Source organism: Cavia porcellus, unplaced genomic scaffold, assembly GCF_034190915.1.
Source record: "Cavia porcellus strain 051 isolate PalLab524CR breed Dunkin Hartley unplaced genomic scaffold, mCavPor4.1 scaffold_1, whole genome shotgun sequence".
NCBI classification, from domain to species: domain Eukaryota; kingdom Metazoa; phylum Chordata; class Mammalia; order Rodentia; family Caviidae; genus Cavia; species Cavia porcellus.
This window is the reverse complement of record NW_026947484.1, coordinates 72,868,909-72,887,714: the sequence shown is the minus strand read 5'-3', so window position 1 is coordinate 72,887,714 and position 18,806 is coordinate 72,868,909. Positions and strand designations below refer to the sequence as shown.

The 18,806-nt window shown below is 44.6% G+C and overlaps 1 protein-coding gene across 5 annotated transcripts in view; it reads right to left on the bottom strand.

The window, feature by feature from the left end:
• Cemip2 (cell migration inducing hyaluronidase 2) overlaps positions 1-12,051 on the bottom strand; it is a 70,235-nt gene extending 58,184 nt beyond the window's left edge. For 2 of the 5 annotated variants that reach the window (XM_003472213.5, XM_063249786.1), the window contains exon 1: positions 11,910-12,051. The gene's annotated coding sequence lies outside the window, so the exon portion shown is untranslated. Of the gene's footprint in view, positions 1-4,936; positions 5,047-10,714; positions 10,846-10,988; positions 11,129-11,909 lie in introns of those variants that run through there. The other 3 variants (XM_063249772.1, XM_013155065.3, XM_013155063.3) reach the window with 3 other exon arrangements.
• Between the last annotated feature and the right edge of the window lie 6,755 nt (positions 12,052-18,806).

Below are 18,806 nucleotides of genomic sequence, written 5' to 3'. Positions count from 1 at the left end.
GTGCTCTCTCATCCACAAAGCCTTCCCGAAATTTCACTATGTTTGCAATCTGTTGGCTTTTCCCTGTTTAAAGCTCTGCCAGGATCATCAAGGCTGTGAGCCTTGTGATTCAGTAGACGTAGGTACTCGTGCATCTGCTGCAGTGCAGACTACAAGCTTCTTGAGACTAGAATAATCCATTCTCATCTTGGTATTCTCACGAGACCTCACCCACTGCAGATTCTCAGTCAGTGATGGTTTAATTTAGATCACAAATTCCTCCAAAGGCATTTGACACAAATGCTAGGTATACACATCTATATTTGAGGCCAAACAATTAAGTGCACTTTCATTCAGAGCTGTTCGATTTTGTGTAATTAATAAACTCCCAAACAATCTGTTCAACCACTACAGGATCTTCTGTGTTTCTGTCTCTCTTTATTTTCTTCTCTGTCTTTTGCTCAAACACACACACACAGACTGAGATTAGAATTAACCATTCAATCCTTCTTCAATATTCTTGCAGTTCTGGGAAATTTAATCTCTAACATGGTCTCTGAGTTGGGTGAAATTAATATGTATTAATTCAAACAAAAAATAAATCCATTAACTATAGCAAAATGCAATTCTAATATGAAACCTAACAAGTGACTAAAAGATATCATGAACAACAGCAGAGAGGACTTCTAATGATGGTGCAAGTAACCTGGACAAAGTTAACTTTTCACGATTTGTAACACAGTAGTTTGAACCACACACTATGAAATGTACTAGCACACAGGTAAATGGAAAACATCCCACTCTCCATGTTTATACTGGCTGCCAAGAAATGCTATGGTCAAAGGGAAAATACTCAAATTAGGGATAGCCAACAGTACTTCAGAACTAGTAAGAGTTTTTTAAAGGCTTTAGTTTTTATGGTCTTTCTACTCCTGAGATGCTAAAATGCAAACAAATTCACTGCTACACATGCTTATCACTTCCTCCATGGTTGAGGACATTGTCCCCAGACCATGTCATCAGTTCCCAGAATCATCCAGCCCTTCCATCCAATGCACTTGATGCCAGGACGTAAGCATCCGTGCCACCATACTGAACACATAATGAAAATGCGGTTCCTCTGACTCACTTAAGCTCTTTCAAAAGCCACCTAAGCTTTTCATGAGGGTTTATTTTTAAATGGAAAGCGCAGGTAGGGACAGTCAAGAAGATAGAATGGGACCATCAAATGTTTCTTTTTTCGGATGAGCATAATTTTGAAACAATATTCAACCCAAGGGTCAATTCTGTAAGGTAACCAGCCTTGCTTTCCAATGGTTTCCATAACTAGTCAAAATCTGGCTTTTTATTAAGATTTTGGAAACTCCCTATTGATAGAACTGTGGGGGACCAGCAGCAGCGGTATAAAATATAAATGAGCTTTATTTTGAGAATATGGGGAGAGATATCCCCAATCTCGTGGGGCACAGCACCCCCCCCCCATCTCTATGTGGAACACGTGGAGTGGGGGCATACATGTAGCTTAGGTTGGGGGTGGTGCCTGAGGGGCATTAGGGATGCACAGGTAGCCCACTGGTATTCTTTTGGCTCCAGAGGCAAATTCCTAGGGGTGGGGAAGGTAGAGCCATAGGTAAATTCCTAGGGGCGGGGAGATGGAGCTCCTTGGTTCCGCCTCCAAGGCTTTACCAGCTACAGTGTCCAGTCTGGGCCAAAACTCTTTCACCTATAAAATACTGACTAGTCTACTCACAAAGTAAAAATATGCATCAAACAGTACAAAAAAAAAAAAAGCAATAAAAGCAGGACATGCCAGAAAAGGTACTTGAATTATTATGAAAAGTACCATAAATTTCACTATTAGTAGTAGTACTTCTGACCCTACAAAATATTTAAGTGGCCCCCAACTACTTAGAATCTTCGATTAATGATTCCCTATTCCCAAACTTCTACTCTTAGGAAAATGAGCCTAAATATAGGAAAACATCAAAGTGATTTTCAGACTTTGGGGTTTGGTTTTTTGGGAGCTTGGAAAGGGGATAATTTTATTTAGTTTTGTTTTCAATTCAGATTACTGTATGTTAATAAACAATGAGTTCAATATTTATCATAAAAACTGTTCAATAACAGCAGAGTTGACTTTTTAGATCCTTCAAATTTTCAAACAAATCTTTAAGTGTGATAAATATTGTCATAAAGATCATGTGCTCTACATATCTACAGGCTTTCTGGAACAAAGAGTTTTGGGGGTTCTTTGATATATATATATATATATATATATATATATATATAGTTTAGAGTAATATACTGTATTACATATTCTATTTCCAGAGCACACAGAAGAAAATGTGCTTTTCTAAAACAACAACTTTTAAGAAATTTAGCAAAAATCCTAGGTCAATACAAATAGCTAGTTAGGAAAAAACAGTTCACTGAAAAAGTTCGGTCACTTTCTTTCAGAGATCTGTGTGATTTTATGTAAGCATACCGCCCACACCTGAACACAAGACAACCCCTTTACACAGTTACAGCCATCAAGTCTCCACTGTAATATTGTACTTTTCATATTCTTTGGCCTCTTTCCTTCAACTCTCAAATCAGTATGATTCACAGTCACCTGCAAATGTCTGGCAACTAGCAAGAAATAACCAGCTATGCAGTTAGCTACTGATTTCTAGCCTGGTTCATTTTTACTAAACTGACTGTACTCAGGCCAGTGTTGACTGACGGAAGTGGAAGATGTCGACCCTTAATTAGAAGCAACAGGGAAAAGGCTGAGAATGTCAATTATTTAATATTCCCCTACCTCCTTTCTCCATTTGATTGACTCAGGTACATAGTGAATGATATTCTCCAAGCCAACCATGTATTACTCAAATTATCTTCTTCCTCAGAAGGAAAAATTCCTCCAAAGCCACTAACTTTATTAAAACATGATACAGGGAAATGGTAAGAAATATTTTAAACATATCCTAAGATTTAACTTTCTTTTCATAAATCTGTGTCACTACGCATTGGAGTATTATTTAAGGCAAAAAAAAACTTATTTTTCCAGCACAGAAATTCATTTTTTAGTTAAGAGAAGTTAGTAAGAGTCATGAAATAGTAAACTGTTGGATAACAAAAATTAAAATACTGAGTTGACTTACCCTGAGAGAACAAAACTCAAGTGGCTATGGTCTATATTTAAAGGAATTCAGATTAGTAAATCAGCCACAATTTCACTAAAAGATATACTCTTGAAAAATTAAGTTAGAATTTCTTATTAAGATATGAATCCTCTAAACAAAGAATTTTTATTTATGATGCCTAATGCCAAAATTCAACCAAGAAAGTACTTCCCAATAGTACAACTAAATACATGACCTTTAGAAACATCTTAGTATCTGCCTGGCAAATGTAAGGTCTGCCTGGCAAATGTAAGGTCATGAGTTCCATTTCAAACACCAAAAAAAAAAGAAAAGAAAAATCTTAAATTCACTGTTAAAACCTCTATCCTTTAACACAAGGAACAACTTTTCTAACACCAAACATACTAATTAATCTTTTTTCAAGGTGTTAATGTCCGTAAGAAGAAATCCTTGACCCTAAAGCCTAGATGGCTGATGCTAAAGGACATCATTACATCAAAAAAGAAGCTACTATGGACCACACAGGTGGAAAGGGCAGTTGTAAGAATATCTAACCCTCTTGCTCTGGCAGAAGTACAATTTTAAAGGAGCAAAGTACAAAGGCCTTTGGGAGGAGTAAAGAGCTATTGAACAGAATTACAGGAGGACACTGCACGGGATGACGCTACATGCCACGTAATCAACTGAAACCTTAAGGAAGAGAGATTCTGAAGATCATTTACTTTCCTGAAAATAGGAGATTCCAGTCTCCCTAAGCCCACAGAACAATGAAGACCACTCTGCTTTAAGGCTCACACAAAGTAACTGAAGTAACCGCCCTAACCAACCAAATTCTCCTTCCTCACCACCTAACAAAACCCTCTGCCCAGTGGGTGCAAGGAGTAGGTACGGGCTCTCGCTCTATTCTGCAGAATTGAGCATAGATCTCCAATAAAAGCCTGTGGATCCCTGACTAAATCTGCTATAGTTTTGTCTTCCGATATAACAAAACTATAACCCGAACCTGGAAAATGAGACAAAGGGGACAGGGTCGGCTCAGCTGTCAGTCATTTTCCGCTTTTCTGTTACTCCCGCTCGCAGGTTCTATTGAAAAGCCGCTGCCCTGCTTTCTCCTCCACCCCCATGCTCTGTAGAGCACCTGCTGGCCCTGCTAGCAACAGGCTGGGAAGGCTCAGAGGCCCCCAGTCCGCTGACACTGAAGGACTGCTGGCTGCGCAGGGCACACACACAATGACATGCAGGCCTGTCGTCAGCCAGCAGCTGACCTTCAAAGAGAGAACCAGAGCAGAAGCCTGACTGGAGGGAGGCTGACTTAATTAAGGGTACAACAAAGGGCAGAGCTGCCTCTGGGACGCATTCTCTGCAGTGTCAGGGGAGACGCTTTCAAATGCTTCTGGAATAAAGAGTCAAGAAACTTGTGTTGGTAGAATGGCAAAAGGTGGAGGGAAAGATACAGCAAGAGGTGAGCTTGGTGAACAAGCACAGCCACCCCATGTTCATGATCTTAAGATATACTGCCCCGAAATGCAATGGGAATGTGAAACATTATGTTTTGACATGCCTTTCAAACCAAGAACTATGCCAAATGAATAATAAGATGTCCAAACTGAAATGATCTAGGGCCACTCAACCCATCATTAAAGCAAGGTTTCCACTAATGGCAAGAAACTGGAATACACCGCTTCTTTTTAATACAATTATAGCTACTGGGAGCAAAACCTTCCCCAGCAGGGAAGACATTCAGTTTTCAGCACCTATTGGCACAAGGATTCTGCTAGACAATGGAGACACAGCAGTGAAAAACACACATACACGTCTACATTCCTCACCTTTAAAGAGTGCAGGAGCCAGCGAAAAGCGGGGAGAGATGGTTCCAGGAAACAAGGTACTTCAGTACAGGGCAAAGAAACCAGGCTGGCGGGTCCAATGTGGAATTGCATGAGTTTCTTCAATCTCTATGAATGGAACAGTTTAAATTTTCTAAAGGCCCTTGGCAAAGTCGCTCACCCAAATGGGTACCATCAGACCACCACTGGTGACCTCCTAACTTTGTGAATGTGCTATAAAATTGATCACTGAATTCTGCCACAAAAATGGCAAAGGATTGCCCATCCATGACCAATATGGCAGGGAAAATAACAGACCCATGGAATCTTCCACGGTTTTTTGAAGGCTGACAGGCAAGGTGTCACCTGCAGGGGATTCCCATGCCAAAATAAAAACAGCTAGAGTCTTGTCTCCTTAGGCTAAACCCAGGCCTGCCATTGGGATCATATTACCCTTCTCACCAGTTTTGGTGCTGCTTGACCACCAAGACTCCAGGGTGCCAGAGAGTCAAAAGGCAGGACCTTCCTGGAGGCTAGACTTTGAATTGCTAAACAGAGACAGCTTCAGGCTCCTATTTTACAATCTGAACAACTACTGTGAAGATTAAAATATGCAACATAGTAACCAATTAACGTCCCATCATCTTGTTTTGATACTCTACCATTGTCTTTATTGGTTTTTCTCTGTAAAATCAAAAAATAAACAGGAATGGCTGAAAACCAGGCAGGCAAGTAAGGGTTGCATGCTGTGCTCTTAGCTCCACAAGCACAAACAAGAGGCAACAAAGGCAACCAGGCAGTTCAGAAAAGTTATTCACGACGCACACTTGGGAAAGCAGCAGTTGTCATTAATCAAGACATGTCAGTAAGCCGGACAGCAAGGCTGTTCACCCTCAGCTGGCCTTTGGGGCTGTATCTTCATACACATCTGTCTCAGATCAAACTGCCAGGTCTTCAACCTCAGCCGCAGTAACCTGCATTTGAATATGCTGCGAGCCAGCTGGGGAACAGGTATTCTATGTACCTAGGAAGCAATGAGAGCCACATCTTTTTCATTCACAGACTATAATTATTTTTTTTTTTAACTCTGTATTATAGGGGCCGGGGATTTAGCTCAGCGGCATAAGCATCTGCCTTGCAAGCAGGCAGTCGTGAGTTCGATCCCCGGTACCGATAAAAAAGAAAAAGACAAAAAAAAAAAAAAACTGTATTATAAAGCTGATTTTACAGTGGTGGCACTGATGCTATCAGAAACTCACTATGGGTTTTGGGGGAGCTTTTTGTTGTAATCACAATTTTTAAAAACAATCCCAATGACCTTTTTTTTTTCCTTAGTGCTAAATTAAGGTTGCTAATCCCTAAGATATTAGTAATTAATGTCTCAGTTTCACTGTATGTGAGAACTTTTCATTCTTCAGGGAAGTGAATCACCAATAGCAGAAAACAATTATGGCAACAGAGGTTTACAGTCTCCAAAGTACAAGCCAATACCAAGGTAAGCACCTCTAAATCAATAATAATTCTCACTCCTGGAGATGCAGTCACCACACCTAAGATACTTACTTGATGTAAGGTTTCAAGATACATACTTCCATCAAATTCATTGTCAAGGTGTACAATTCTTTTCTCAGTGACTCAGTATGGATTGTCTTAAATTACAATGCGTTATGGCACCAATGTCAGAAGGGCAGCTGAATATGGTATTAAATACATTCCTGAATATAACAAAGCTAAGAATAAATTCTTTAATACAGTAAAGCTAAGAATGCCACCATTTCTCTTCAGTGATTTCTCATAACGTAAAATTCTCATCTAATACCATCAAACTTCCCTGATACAACAAATGTAAAAGGTTTGTCATCACCCAGGCTATACTGAAAATATGGATCTTGTTACATATATGGTTACAAGGTTAATCTAACAATAACTTTAAAGCAAATTTGCCTTGTAGATCAAAGGACTGATTCATTAGAAAAGCTTCCAAATTTTCATTTTTTAAGAAAGCTAATTTAAGACAGACCCTACGCCTCATTTATCTTGAGGCTGCAGAGCAACCAGCACTGCTCTGTACACACAGAAATGGAACAAAATTTTTGCTGAACCTACTTCCTGAAAACCAACACTAAAGGCTTCCCAAAGCAAGTGCAGGGAAAACAAAAGAACCTACAAACTACTCCTTGTATGCTTTTATGTGATGATTCACAAGACAAATCTGATGTTCCCAGGAACTTGCTTCTTTGAAAAAGTATGTTCTGGTATAATGTTTCAGATCTGTCTTTTTTTTTAAATAGAAAATGCAACTAAAGCTAACATTATTCTTATTCTTAGTTCCTTATCTTATAGAAATCCATTACAAGTAACATCACCCAATTTGTGCAAAATCTCATGAGTAAGAATTGGGAAATGAAAAGACATACTACTCGCCTTAAATTGGGTCTATACTCAAATATGAACTATTTGACAATTAAAATAGCAACTGTTAACCAAGCCAAACTGCAATAAACAAGAATATATACGGGGTGTTGCAGGGAAAGGACACAGGAGTTCTTGTCCCAGCTCAGTCATTAATTTACTATGTGATCTTAACTGATTGATTAGCTAGCCTCTCTGGGTCTGAGCTTCCTTGTTTAAACAGTATTTTTAAGATTCCTTGTAACTACATGCTACGATTCAGTATATAGAGCCCCATCCAGAAAACATTTATACAGAATTTACCTCCTCTCACCAAAGAAGTCACATTTAATTTGATAGCTTTAAATAGCTGAGTTGTGATTTCTACCAAAGACAATTTATTAAGATGTCAGATAAGCTTAAGTCCATTTCAAATGGAGAACTAAAAGCAAGCTTACAGATTCAAGTTTCACCCAGACAGCAGCTGTTGGTGGTGTGAGAACAGCCTTTCCTCAACAGTCTGCTTAAAAATTACTCCATTTCTGTTTACAAATGGAGACAACCGGAAAGTTTTCTTTTCTTTTTTCTTCCCCATTTCCACCTTGGTAGGATGAAAGAGGGGAGAAGCATCAGCATGGCTTGGGAGGCCTGGAGATGAGGACGGAAATGAGGGTACAAACTCAGACAAGCCCTTCTCCAATGACTTACTGTAAGAGCCAGTCTCCCATCTAATTAATGTCACAATCCAAACGGAATGAAAAGCTTTCCAGCGGTTAGACAAGTGGGGAATACCACATTTCAACAGCTAGCCTGAAGACCAAAGACTGGGCTCCCATGATGGGGTTCAGAACATTCTGGAAAGAATGGGAATCTATTGCTGAGATCAACTGGTTAATTGAGAGTTACAGTTAACTAGTTATAATAGTTTTAAAACACACACACATCTTGAAATACCTTTTCATACCAGACAGCTGTAGCTACATAGTAAATCTGTCACATACACAGTAAATTTAAATTGAATTAAATCTTCAGAATGGTCCATAAAGTCTTTAAAAACTTATTTTACAGAAGAATAAAAGGAGAGGATTTGCCAACCACAAACGATTAGCATTTATCAGAGACTTGTTCTAAACCCTTTACACTTAAGTCTTTACACTTTAAAATGATGCCCATGGCACCAGTTTTCAGTCTCCACTATTTTGTCTGATTTAATAAATTGTATTTATTTTTTAGGCTAGGGACATAGCTCAGTGGTAGCGCACTTGCCTATCATGATGGATCCAATCACTAGTATGCCAACAAAAATATGGGTTTTTTTCCCCAAAAACTCCTCTGCCACCCCACCCCCAATCACTTCCTCTCCAGGCTTCTTAAAAAGTCTTATGCCTAATGGTTCTCCTGACCACTCCCACCAGTACTGGACTCCTAATTGTCAATTTCCTGGACTCCTAATTGTCAATTTCCTTTCTGGCTTCCCAGACTCATTTCCACAGAAGAGTGTGTCTTTCTCATTCCCACAGCCACCAAGCTGCAAACCCTCAAACTCTCCATTCAACTGCCTTTGTCTACCAACAAAACAGTGCACAAAACATATGGTGAAAATTCCTTCCCGGGCCTCTGGAACACAACAGGTGATTCATAAAGGTTAGGTCAATAGATAAGATGGTGAGTGGATGGATTAATGATATAACATTCATAAATACTCTAAAGCACTTTGTCACAAATATTTATATATAGCATTTAAACTGGGAGCCTCAAACTGTAAATTCAACTATGATTATTATATTTTCTCTTTCTGAAGTGTGGTTCATCTTTCTCAACTTCAAAAACTTGCCCACAGCTAGTATGCAGTGACCTTTCAACTTCGAAATGACCCACAATGTACTCTGCCCATTTCTGTCTTCTCATTTTCTAGGGACCTGCTTGAGGACAGGCTTGATTGAGTCTACCAGTACATGAAAGCAAAGATAGCACCACTCATGTTCCCTGCTGTGAATCTGAGGCTTTAAAAACTCCACCAGTTACTGGCTAGATCAAGAAGTCAATTAACTATGATTCAGGAACTCCACAAAAGCACCATGTAGCAATTTACAGATTCAGTCCCCCAATACACACACACACACACACACACACACACTCACTCCCTCTCTCACACAAAGAGCCAGTCCTCAGCTAAATGTCCCATGGAGAGCTGACAAACAGGTGAGATGATTCAGTACTACTTCTAAGCTAGTTTTCTCACATGCAGATACCCACTCATCAGATAAAACAGCATGCGCTAGACGGAGGTGAAAGCCTGTTTACTCACCCTCTAGTTCACATACGGATATTTGAGGGGCGTGATTTCAACATACAAAATGGATACAACACCATCAAGTGACAGTTTTCTAAGTAGAGGTCGTGTCTGCTGCACACAGTCGTGCTCTGCCTGGAAATGCAAACTCAGAAAAACCCTTGGACAGACAACACAAGCAGACTGTGCTGCCCAGACAAACTCTGAAACAGTAAGTTTTTTCACAGATCAAATAAAAACTCAGGAACTCTATGCTATCCACCCATAGGGCAAACTGTTTTACATGTTTTTGTTTTGAGTGGCCATTTCCAAAGAGTACGCCTGGCTACCCTGGGAATTCAGTCAGCCCTCTACTCAGATGATACCTCTCCTCCCTCGTTCTGGAAATTGTTTTTATTTTACACTGGACTCACTCACAAGACCTCTGCACACACTCAACACGTGCAACTGCACAAGCTGGCTGCCTCCGGTCGCCTCGCTAGCACAAGGGGCGTGAACTCAACGCAGTGAGTGGCTCGGGAGCTAAATAAAAGTTCCGAAAACTATCAGACGCTCTACATCCTGACCCTCAGCTGCTGAGGAAAGCTGGCATATATCAAAGTCTGTTTTCCCAACCTTATGGGGACTTTAAGTGAGCTGTTTCCGCCCCGCGGAGAGGTCTGGTGACACACAGCAACCCTCAGCAGAGTACCCAGGGAAGTAAGGACCTCGGCTTCATCACCGAGGGTGTAGTTACTGCGCAGCATGCCCTACCCCACCTTGGGTCCTCACAGCAAGGGCCCCCTCCTCTCCCAGGATCTCCCCACCTCTACAACGCAAAGCTGAGTGCAGGTCCGGAGCTGACGCCCCTGCTTTACAGAAGGCTGCACACGATTTTGCAACCTCGCCTCCTTTTAGATAAAGTAAGGTGAGCAGGGTAGGACTTGCCAGCCCAGGGGACCCGTCAGAAACAAAGATCCCCCCACCCAGAGTGGAAGCGCGCGCCCCGAAGACAGGGCTCCTCCGCGCACGCTGCACCCACCTTTCGCCGCAGCCGGCTTCCTGTGCGGTTTACTCCCTCGCCCCAGCCCTCCCCAGAAAGTTTAAGCTGTACACACCGACTTTCAAAGGTCCATTGTTCCCGTCCCCGTAAGCGTACTGAGAGGAGCGACGGAGAAACAGACAGCAGGACCCGGCCCGCGAGCAGCCCTGCGCCGACCTCGGGGCGCGGGCCGGCGGGGGCTCCCCCTGCGCGCGAGCGGGCGCAGCACCCGGCGGGCCAGGCCTCCCCCGCGGAGAGCCAAGGTGCGCCAGGCGGGGTCGGCGCCCTGGCGGTGCCCCCGGGACGGCCGAGGAGGCGGAGCCCGGCCCGCGGGCGACCTCGCCGCTTACCTTCCCCTCCCCCTGGGCGGCGGCGCGCTCGGCTCAGGTGCCTACTCGGTGGTCCCGGGGGCGCGGGCGGCGCTGCCGGAGCGCCCGGGGCCCGATCTCCTCGCCATCGCAGCGGCAGCGCGAGCCCCGGCGCCGGCCACGGCCGCAGAGAGCTGAGCCGCGCTCCTCGGGGGCCGCGCGCGTCCCTCCGCCTCCGCCAGCCCGAGCCCGGCGGCAGGGGCCTCGGCTCGGCTCTCGCGTTCCCTCCTCGCCCGGAGGAAGAGGAGGAGAATCGCGGCCGGGGTGGCGCGGGCCCCAGCGGCCCCGAGGCAATGGGGCGGAGGCGGCGGCGGCGCCAAGCGGAGCGCGTCCCCGGGTGGCGCTGGTCTCCGGTCGGCGGGTGCCGCGGGTCGCGACGGTCGCGTTCAGCCTCCACCGGCCAGACGAACCACCCGGCTCTGCCGCTGCGGGCCCGGGCTGCAGATTGGGCGGGCGGCCGGGCGCGGAGCCGCGTCCGGCGGAGGCGGGGTCACGCATGGCTCCGCCCACCACCTCAGCTGGCGGCGAGCGGAGGCTGCGGGCCGGAACAGTGCCGGGCTGCGGTGCACGGTTCTCCCGATGCCGGCGGCGCGCACCCGGCCTGGCCGAACGCTGTCCTGTCCTGCCCCTCTCGGCACCCCGCGCTGAGCCCGATCCTGCTGCCCCGTCAGCTGTGGCTAAACCTGAGCGTGCGCCCGCACCCCACCGCCACCTCCACCCGGGGGAGCCCCCCGCCCCCGGGGGTAGACCTGACCTCCCTCGCCCATCACCCCTGAGACAGACACTCCGGCCCAGGGACCCCGACTAGGAGCAGCTCCTCCGCGTCCCCTCATCCGCAAAGGAACTTCCACGTCCCCACGAAATTTTCTAGGCTTCGGGTCCCCGCACCACGGCTGCCCTCACCCGGCCAGCCGCAAGCGCTGGGTCCTCAGCCCTCTGGCAGAAGCAGCCTGCTCTGGGGCTCCGGGCAGGACGGCCGGTAGCTGGGAGCAGCCCCAGCAGCCGGCGTTCAGGCCAGAATAAATAGACCTGCGCCTCCCCACACCCCTACCCGCGCCACTCGGGAGTGGCTGCGGCTCGCTGGGGGCGGAGTGGGAGGGGTCAGAAGCCCACTCTCCCGCAGCCCCCGACGCCCGCGGACCTCTGTGAACACCTGGCGGGGTCCGGCGTGTCCTGGTCGCCACTGCGCGCCCCCCTAGCGGAAGCTCCTATAGCCGAGGGGCGCGGTCGGGCTTCGCGGGTCAGACCCACGAGCTCCCTCGCAGGATTGCCAAATCCGGGCGGTCGTCATCCGCTGTTTAATTCGGGATTGGAAGCTTTCCCGCGAGGGAGCTCTTTCAGCGAATACTGTACGGAGAGGATTGCTCACTTTCCAGGGTTGCCCTTTTTTGTTTGCCTCATCCTTCCAATTAAAAAAAAAAAAAAAAAGAATCAGTCATGTCCTGATGACACTCACGCGGCAGGCAGAAAGGGGCTACCCTCTAAGGGGTGGGGGGCTTCCTAGGAGAAATTGGTATATCCAAGTCTTGGCTGAGGATAAGGATCCCCTGGGGCATGGAGAAACTCGAATTCCCAGACATGGTCCAATCTCCTGAATGAGACAGATGTCTGGAAAATGTAAATTGAAGGCACCCACAGTTAATTAAAACATTGGAAAGATGCCGCACAAACAATAAGTGGATCTCCTTTTGAGACTTTTAAGGTACCCAATCCCTTCCTCGGTCACTGTCCCTCTTGTGAGTAGAGAATAAAGATTCTTAGAACAGATATTTTTAATGATGAAGTGGAAGAGACAGGGGACTGTTTAAGTAAGTGGTAGCCAAGTAAAATATTTAGAACTGTTCCTTAACACAGGACAGGAACCAAAGGCTCAGCAGGCTGAAAAATGCCCCACCCCAAGGTAAGAGGTTCTTATCCCTGGCTCTGATAAACGTTTCCTGATTAAAAAAAAAAGCGGGATCTTGGAAACATAGTTAAATTAAGGGTCTTGCATCTAGATTATTCTAGGTTGGCAGGGTCAGCTCCCCCTCAGCCACGTGTATCTTTTTCCAGAGAAACAGACAGATCTGACACACAGGGAGGGGACGAGACTGGGAGTGATGTGGCCCCAAGTCAAGGAAGCAAGCAGCAGGCAGGAGCTGTAAGTCAGGAAAGGATTTTCCTTGAGAACCTTGATTTTTAGACTGGTGAACTGAACTCTGACATCTGAAGCCAGAAGCATGAAAATTGGGAGTGTGAGACTAAACTTCTACTGTTTTGATCTACCAAGTTGTAGCAATGTGGTACTGAAGCCACAGAAAACAAAAATATGAAGTCCTGTGCTTGTTTATACAAAAATGCCTGTTTTCTGAATCCTTATTAAGCACCAGAGACTTTGGTCGGAGTTAGGATGTGTTATCTAGTGAAATCCTTCCTGAACTTGTATTTCTAACTCCAGATATGTGACACTGAGGCCCAGCAAGTTGGAGTCTGCCCAAAGCTACAAGACTAGTAGAACCAAGTCTTTCAACTACTCAGATATTAAAAATAGCCTCTACTAATAAACAAGGCGGAGGGTGGAGCTGGGGATACAGCTCAGTGTTAAGAGAGCGCCCTAGCATGGGCAAGGCCCTGAGTTCCCTCCCGGGGTCACAGATAAAAGCAATGACTAATGCATGCAAACCATTCTAATGGGAGTTTTGTTTGTAAAGGGGTCTCCCACAATCTCCATCTACTGCCAGAACCTAGGGAATTGAGGTTGAGAGCAAAGGAGGCCGAAATGGGGCGGGAGTATAGGCAAACTCTCTATACCACCTGTCAGTTGTGTGAACCTGAAACTGCGCTGAAGACCAGAGTCTACTAAAACAAGAGGGGAGTATTGAGGCTTTATATAGCCGCTTCTTGAAAACTGTATAAACTTTTGTTCACAGTTACTTAATCTGGAGCATGAAAAACCAGAGGAAACCAATGTGAAAGGAAGTCACAAATGAGACGGAGAGGACACAGAGCTCTGGTGGATAGAACTGGTGTCATAGATCGGGTTCTGATGTAGTCAGGGGTGGGGCAGAGAACAATTAGAGTCAGGATATGGGGTTTATAATATTACTTTATGATGGTCACCCAGAGTTAACACAAGAAAATGCAGAAAATCTACCCACAATACCAAAGACATAGAATATTCAGCCAAGGGCCTGAATCCCACAGCAATGTCCCACATGAGTCCAGATGAAGACCCAGTCTCTCATGAGTCCAACTGGAGGTCTAGAGCCCACGAGAAGGACTCACGCCAGTCTTTTTTATGGATCTGCACTGGGAAGGCCCAAAGGTCAGCTGTGGAAGCTAGAAAGTATATGCCAGCAGGGTGAAGGAGCTATGCTGGTAAGTTGAGGGTTCTACACTGGAGCCAAGAAGTCACACTCAAAAAAAGACCTGGGCTGTTCTGTAAAGCACCACAGCCATCCTCAGCGACATAGAGGCCCCAAGATCCTCTGACAGTAAGCACAGTCAAGTATATGCCAGGAAGCCAGCATGGCGAGTTCATCCTAGAGATTAAGTAGCACACATCTTCCCCTCTGGAGCCAGCAAGCGATGTAAGGACCAGAGCTTCTCCAGGAGAACCAATGGCTCAAACAGCAACACATAGAATCCAGAATTCCTCAACGCCTCCTTCTCCATGTCTCTCTTTATGCTGGCAACTTTTCTCAGGTGGAACATCTACGCTCAGGACCATGATGATTTAGTTACACTGGCATTAAGTTGACCACCAGTTTTTAATCTGTAACAGGTTCTTAGATCACAGGCTCTGAGTGAGTGTGCTGATCCTTAAGAAATGTGGAGGTATCAACATCTAGGGCAGAGGGGCAGGAAGCGGGATGAATCAGAAGGAAAAGTTGAGCTCAATATGAACTCAATGGCCTCCTCGTGATCCATCAGGATTGCTGGATGTAAGTAACTGGAACCTCAGATACCCTCCCTGCAAGTGGCTAGACCTTTGGCAGGGAACCGCAGCCAAGGCAGTCCCTCACTCAGAACTGGGCAGCCAGGGCATCCTTGCAGGCAGGCCAGGGAGCTGCAGTGGTCTGTGACCTGCTGACACACAGTGTGACATCATCACCATTACACAGCTCTCCATAAATGAGAGAAAGCACAGTCTTTGTGTTTTTTGTTTTTGTTTATGTTTTTTTCTAGTCATGACTGGGCATTCAGTCTCCAGCAGCACAGCACCTAGGCTAAGAGTTGAGAGCCAGGAGTCAGATTGCCTGTGTTAGATCCAAGGTCCACAGCTCCCCGGTGTGACCTTGGACAAGGTGCCAGCCTCCCTGTGACTCTATGGCCATTTGTGTTCATTTTAACATAGGAATCCTAATAGTACCTAACCAGTGAGGACGACATCCAGTAGTTCTATAAGGGCTGCACATCTTATGAATGCCTCCTGTCATCTCTTCCTTAGACTCCATGATGGGAATTGTAAGTGAAGTTATATTCACAGTGACTTGGTAGGGACCCGAAACTCAGTGCTCTTGAGATCCAGCTCAGATGGCGAAGGCTTGAGATGCAATGCAGGAGGTGTCCCTAACAGCAGCTGGAAATTTCCCGTGTTGAGAAACCCCGACATGCCTCGCTCTTGCAAGCCTCTTTGCCTCTGCACATGTCTCCTTCCACTGCCTCTGAAATGCCTGTTCTCCCCTTTCAATAACGCTGGCCCTGATTTCCCACACTTGCTTTTCCTGCTTCTCACGAACGTCACCTTTCCCGGGAAACATACCAAGACCTCCTGTGGCCTGCCCTCAGCACTGATGGCTTTGTATAGATATACCTGCTCCAACCTGATCTGGCTGCCACAAGACCATGCACTGTGTCTTGCCCTAGCGGACCCAGTCCTGCCCCTTCCCACAGCCGGTGGACTCCATACATGAATTCAGAGATTCAAGATGGAGCCTTACGGGTTTTTCAATCCTGAGGCCCCTGCACAGTGTGTGCTGAGCCATGTGGCTGCTGAGTGGATGAAAAGGAGAGGGTAGAGGCCTTTTCGAGAGCAACTGGATACAGAAAAAGGGTTTATGCCCCGCTGTGCTCAGCACTTCCAGCGCCTCTGCATTTTCCAAATCTATACCTTTTTAGGACAGAACCTGCCTTGACTCTAGGCACTCTTCAGTTCTGTTTTCCCCCAGGCTGTTATAAATTAATCCCTTCAAACAGTCTTTCCTTCTATGAAGGTCTAAACGGATCATTTTAAAACCGGGTTGTTCTGCTCATCCTTGCTCCTCTCGGCCCTGGTGCCTGAGCGTGGAAATGATTCTCCGGTTGGCTAACGCTTCACCAGGAAAGTGTTGACACACTGTTTGCCATCCTCACCTTAGAAGAAATTCTCCCCCATCCACGCTGCAATAACATTACAGAATGCTGGTGTGACCTTCTCCCCTGTGCTACAGCTGCTTCGTCTACAGACTTTTCTTTCTTTCCCTCCCTCCAGCTGACCTCAGCCTCAATTCATCAGTTCATTACGAAGGCTGCTTGTTTACTCCTTAGCTCTCTGGACACTTGCATTAAATTATGATGTAAGCACTTCTAATATAGCTAGAACTTTCATGTAGCCATTTCAAGGAAAGGAAAACATTTATGTGTTTAAGCTTCTAAATTCTGTTAGATCAATAAGAATGAACTTCTTTTTTCCCCCATCAAAAACATGACTCTGTACTCTGAAAAAAAGACAAAAAAACTGATCGCCATCCAACATTTTCAAACTTTGCACAAGACCCTTATATGGTATATTTCCATACTATTTTCTTTTTTAAAGGCCAATCCAACTATCTTTATCTAAGTAGTATTGTCTTGCTGCTGGCACCCAGATCTGAGAATTAGAAGGGACATCTCCCCAGTTCCTGCTCCCTTATGGAGCACCAACTCTGAGAAGGGAAATAAGTTGTCTGAGCCAGAGTTGCCTCAGCCAGAATGAAGTTGCTCCTGCAAACTTTTATGGAGTACATTTCTCTTAAAACTCACCTAAGGTACATACAGTATTGTTGCCACTATTCTGTTTGAAGGTAATGTGACATATGAATACTGAAAGACTACACATAAGAAAGAGGGCACTTTTACATTATATTCACATTTGGATATGTACCGAAATATTTTAAATGATGGGTTTGTAGGAAAGTGGGAGAAGAATGGTGATGTATGTGCCGTGGTTTGAGCATCCCCAGAGATTCCTTGCTGGCAATTTGGTCTCCAGTATGGTGAAATCTTTAAAAGGCAAGGCCTAGTGGAAGGTAATTAGTTTCTCTTGGAAGGGGTTCATGGAGCTCTCTCAGGACCCTGGTTAGTTTCTAAGAGAGGGAGTTGTTATAAAAAATGCCACTGGGGTGCCATCCAGCACAAGGCCGTCAGTAGAGGCCAAATGGATGGAGCTGCCCAAACTTGGACTTTTGGCTTCCAAAACTCCATGTTCCATAAACCTTTTTGCTATATAAAGTAGCCAGGAATTTTGTTACAGTAACAGGAAATGGTATAATACAATATACAAACTTTACTTTAAGGTAATATCAGTATTCTGAAATTGTACATTATCTCCAGTGTTTTATCACTTCCTTCTGAGTCTTTATTCCAGGCAACCAGTAAAGAAATATAAATCCAGCTTTCCTGGAAAGATTAAGGATCCTTCAAAAGACCATAATTAGAAAGAAAAAGTAAGATTAAGAGTACCTTATGTGCATCAATGCACAGCTGTCAAAGTTCCCTCAAAGAATTGTATAAAAGCCCTCTACATTTTTACATTTATTGTTTAACAAGAACTGAAGTACAAGGGGAAAAAAATTCCTGCAAAATCCCCAGACCACCTGGATAACAAAAGCTCTTCAGGAAATTTGATCTCACCTTGATGTAAAAATCCACAGTTAACAACTTCTTGAAAGTATTACTCTGGCTCAATTCCACAAATCCTTTTTCTGACATTTAAACATTTTTCCCTAAAGAAATGAACATAAAACTATTCTAAAGAATATTCAGGATAAGTGGATTACTGCATATGGTGAAGGATGTGTTGAAAGTTGATCATGGTAATCATTATATAGTGTATATGTCTATCAAATCATCACATGGTGTGCCTTGAATATATATACCTTCTCAAGTATCTCTCTATAAACCCAGAAAAAAAATGACTTGAAATCATATTAACAAACTAACAACAATCATCAAATATTTCCTGTTTCTAAGAAGAAAATGGAAAAATGTCTTTCATGCTAAGAATAGAAAATTTGATTTTATATTCCATTTGACTTGGTCACATGAAACTAATGCATTTTTAGAAAACCACTTAAAATGTACAAGGTCTATTTTAAAGAGAAGAAGGAATTTCAATCCTTCCCATGGTCATGTTGAGGCAGGATCTTTTGTAGATGATGAGCTAAAGTTTAGAAAACTCAGAGCTCAAGCCCAGTGCAGTAGTACATTCCTATAACCCAGCAATCTGTGAAAAAGCATCACAAGTTTAACACCAGTCTGGACAACCTAGTGAAACCCTGTACCAAATTTTTACAATTTTACAGGGTAGGAGTGAGGGTTATAGTTCTGCACCCTCTGAGTTCAATTCCCAGTACCCCCCAAGTAACTCAGAACTAAGTAAATGTATTCAGTGGTTATTTATTGTTGGCCTATATGCCAAACACTGATAGATTCTGGAGAGTGAATGAGATAGCAAAGCCCCCACACTTTAATAGGGGTTCCTCCTTGAGTAAAAGAAAACTGGGCTAGGGATGTAGCTCAGTGGGAGAATGTTTGCTAGCATGCAGGGGACCTTGAGTTCAAACCCCAGTGCCAGAAAGA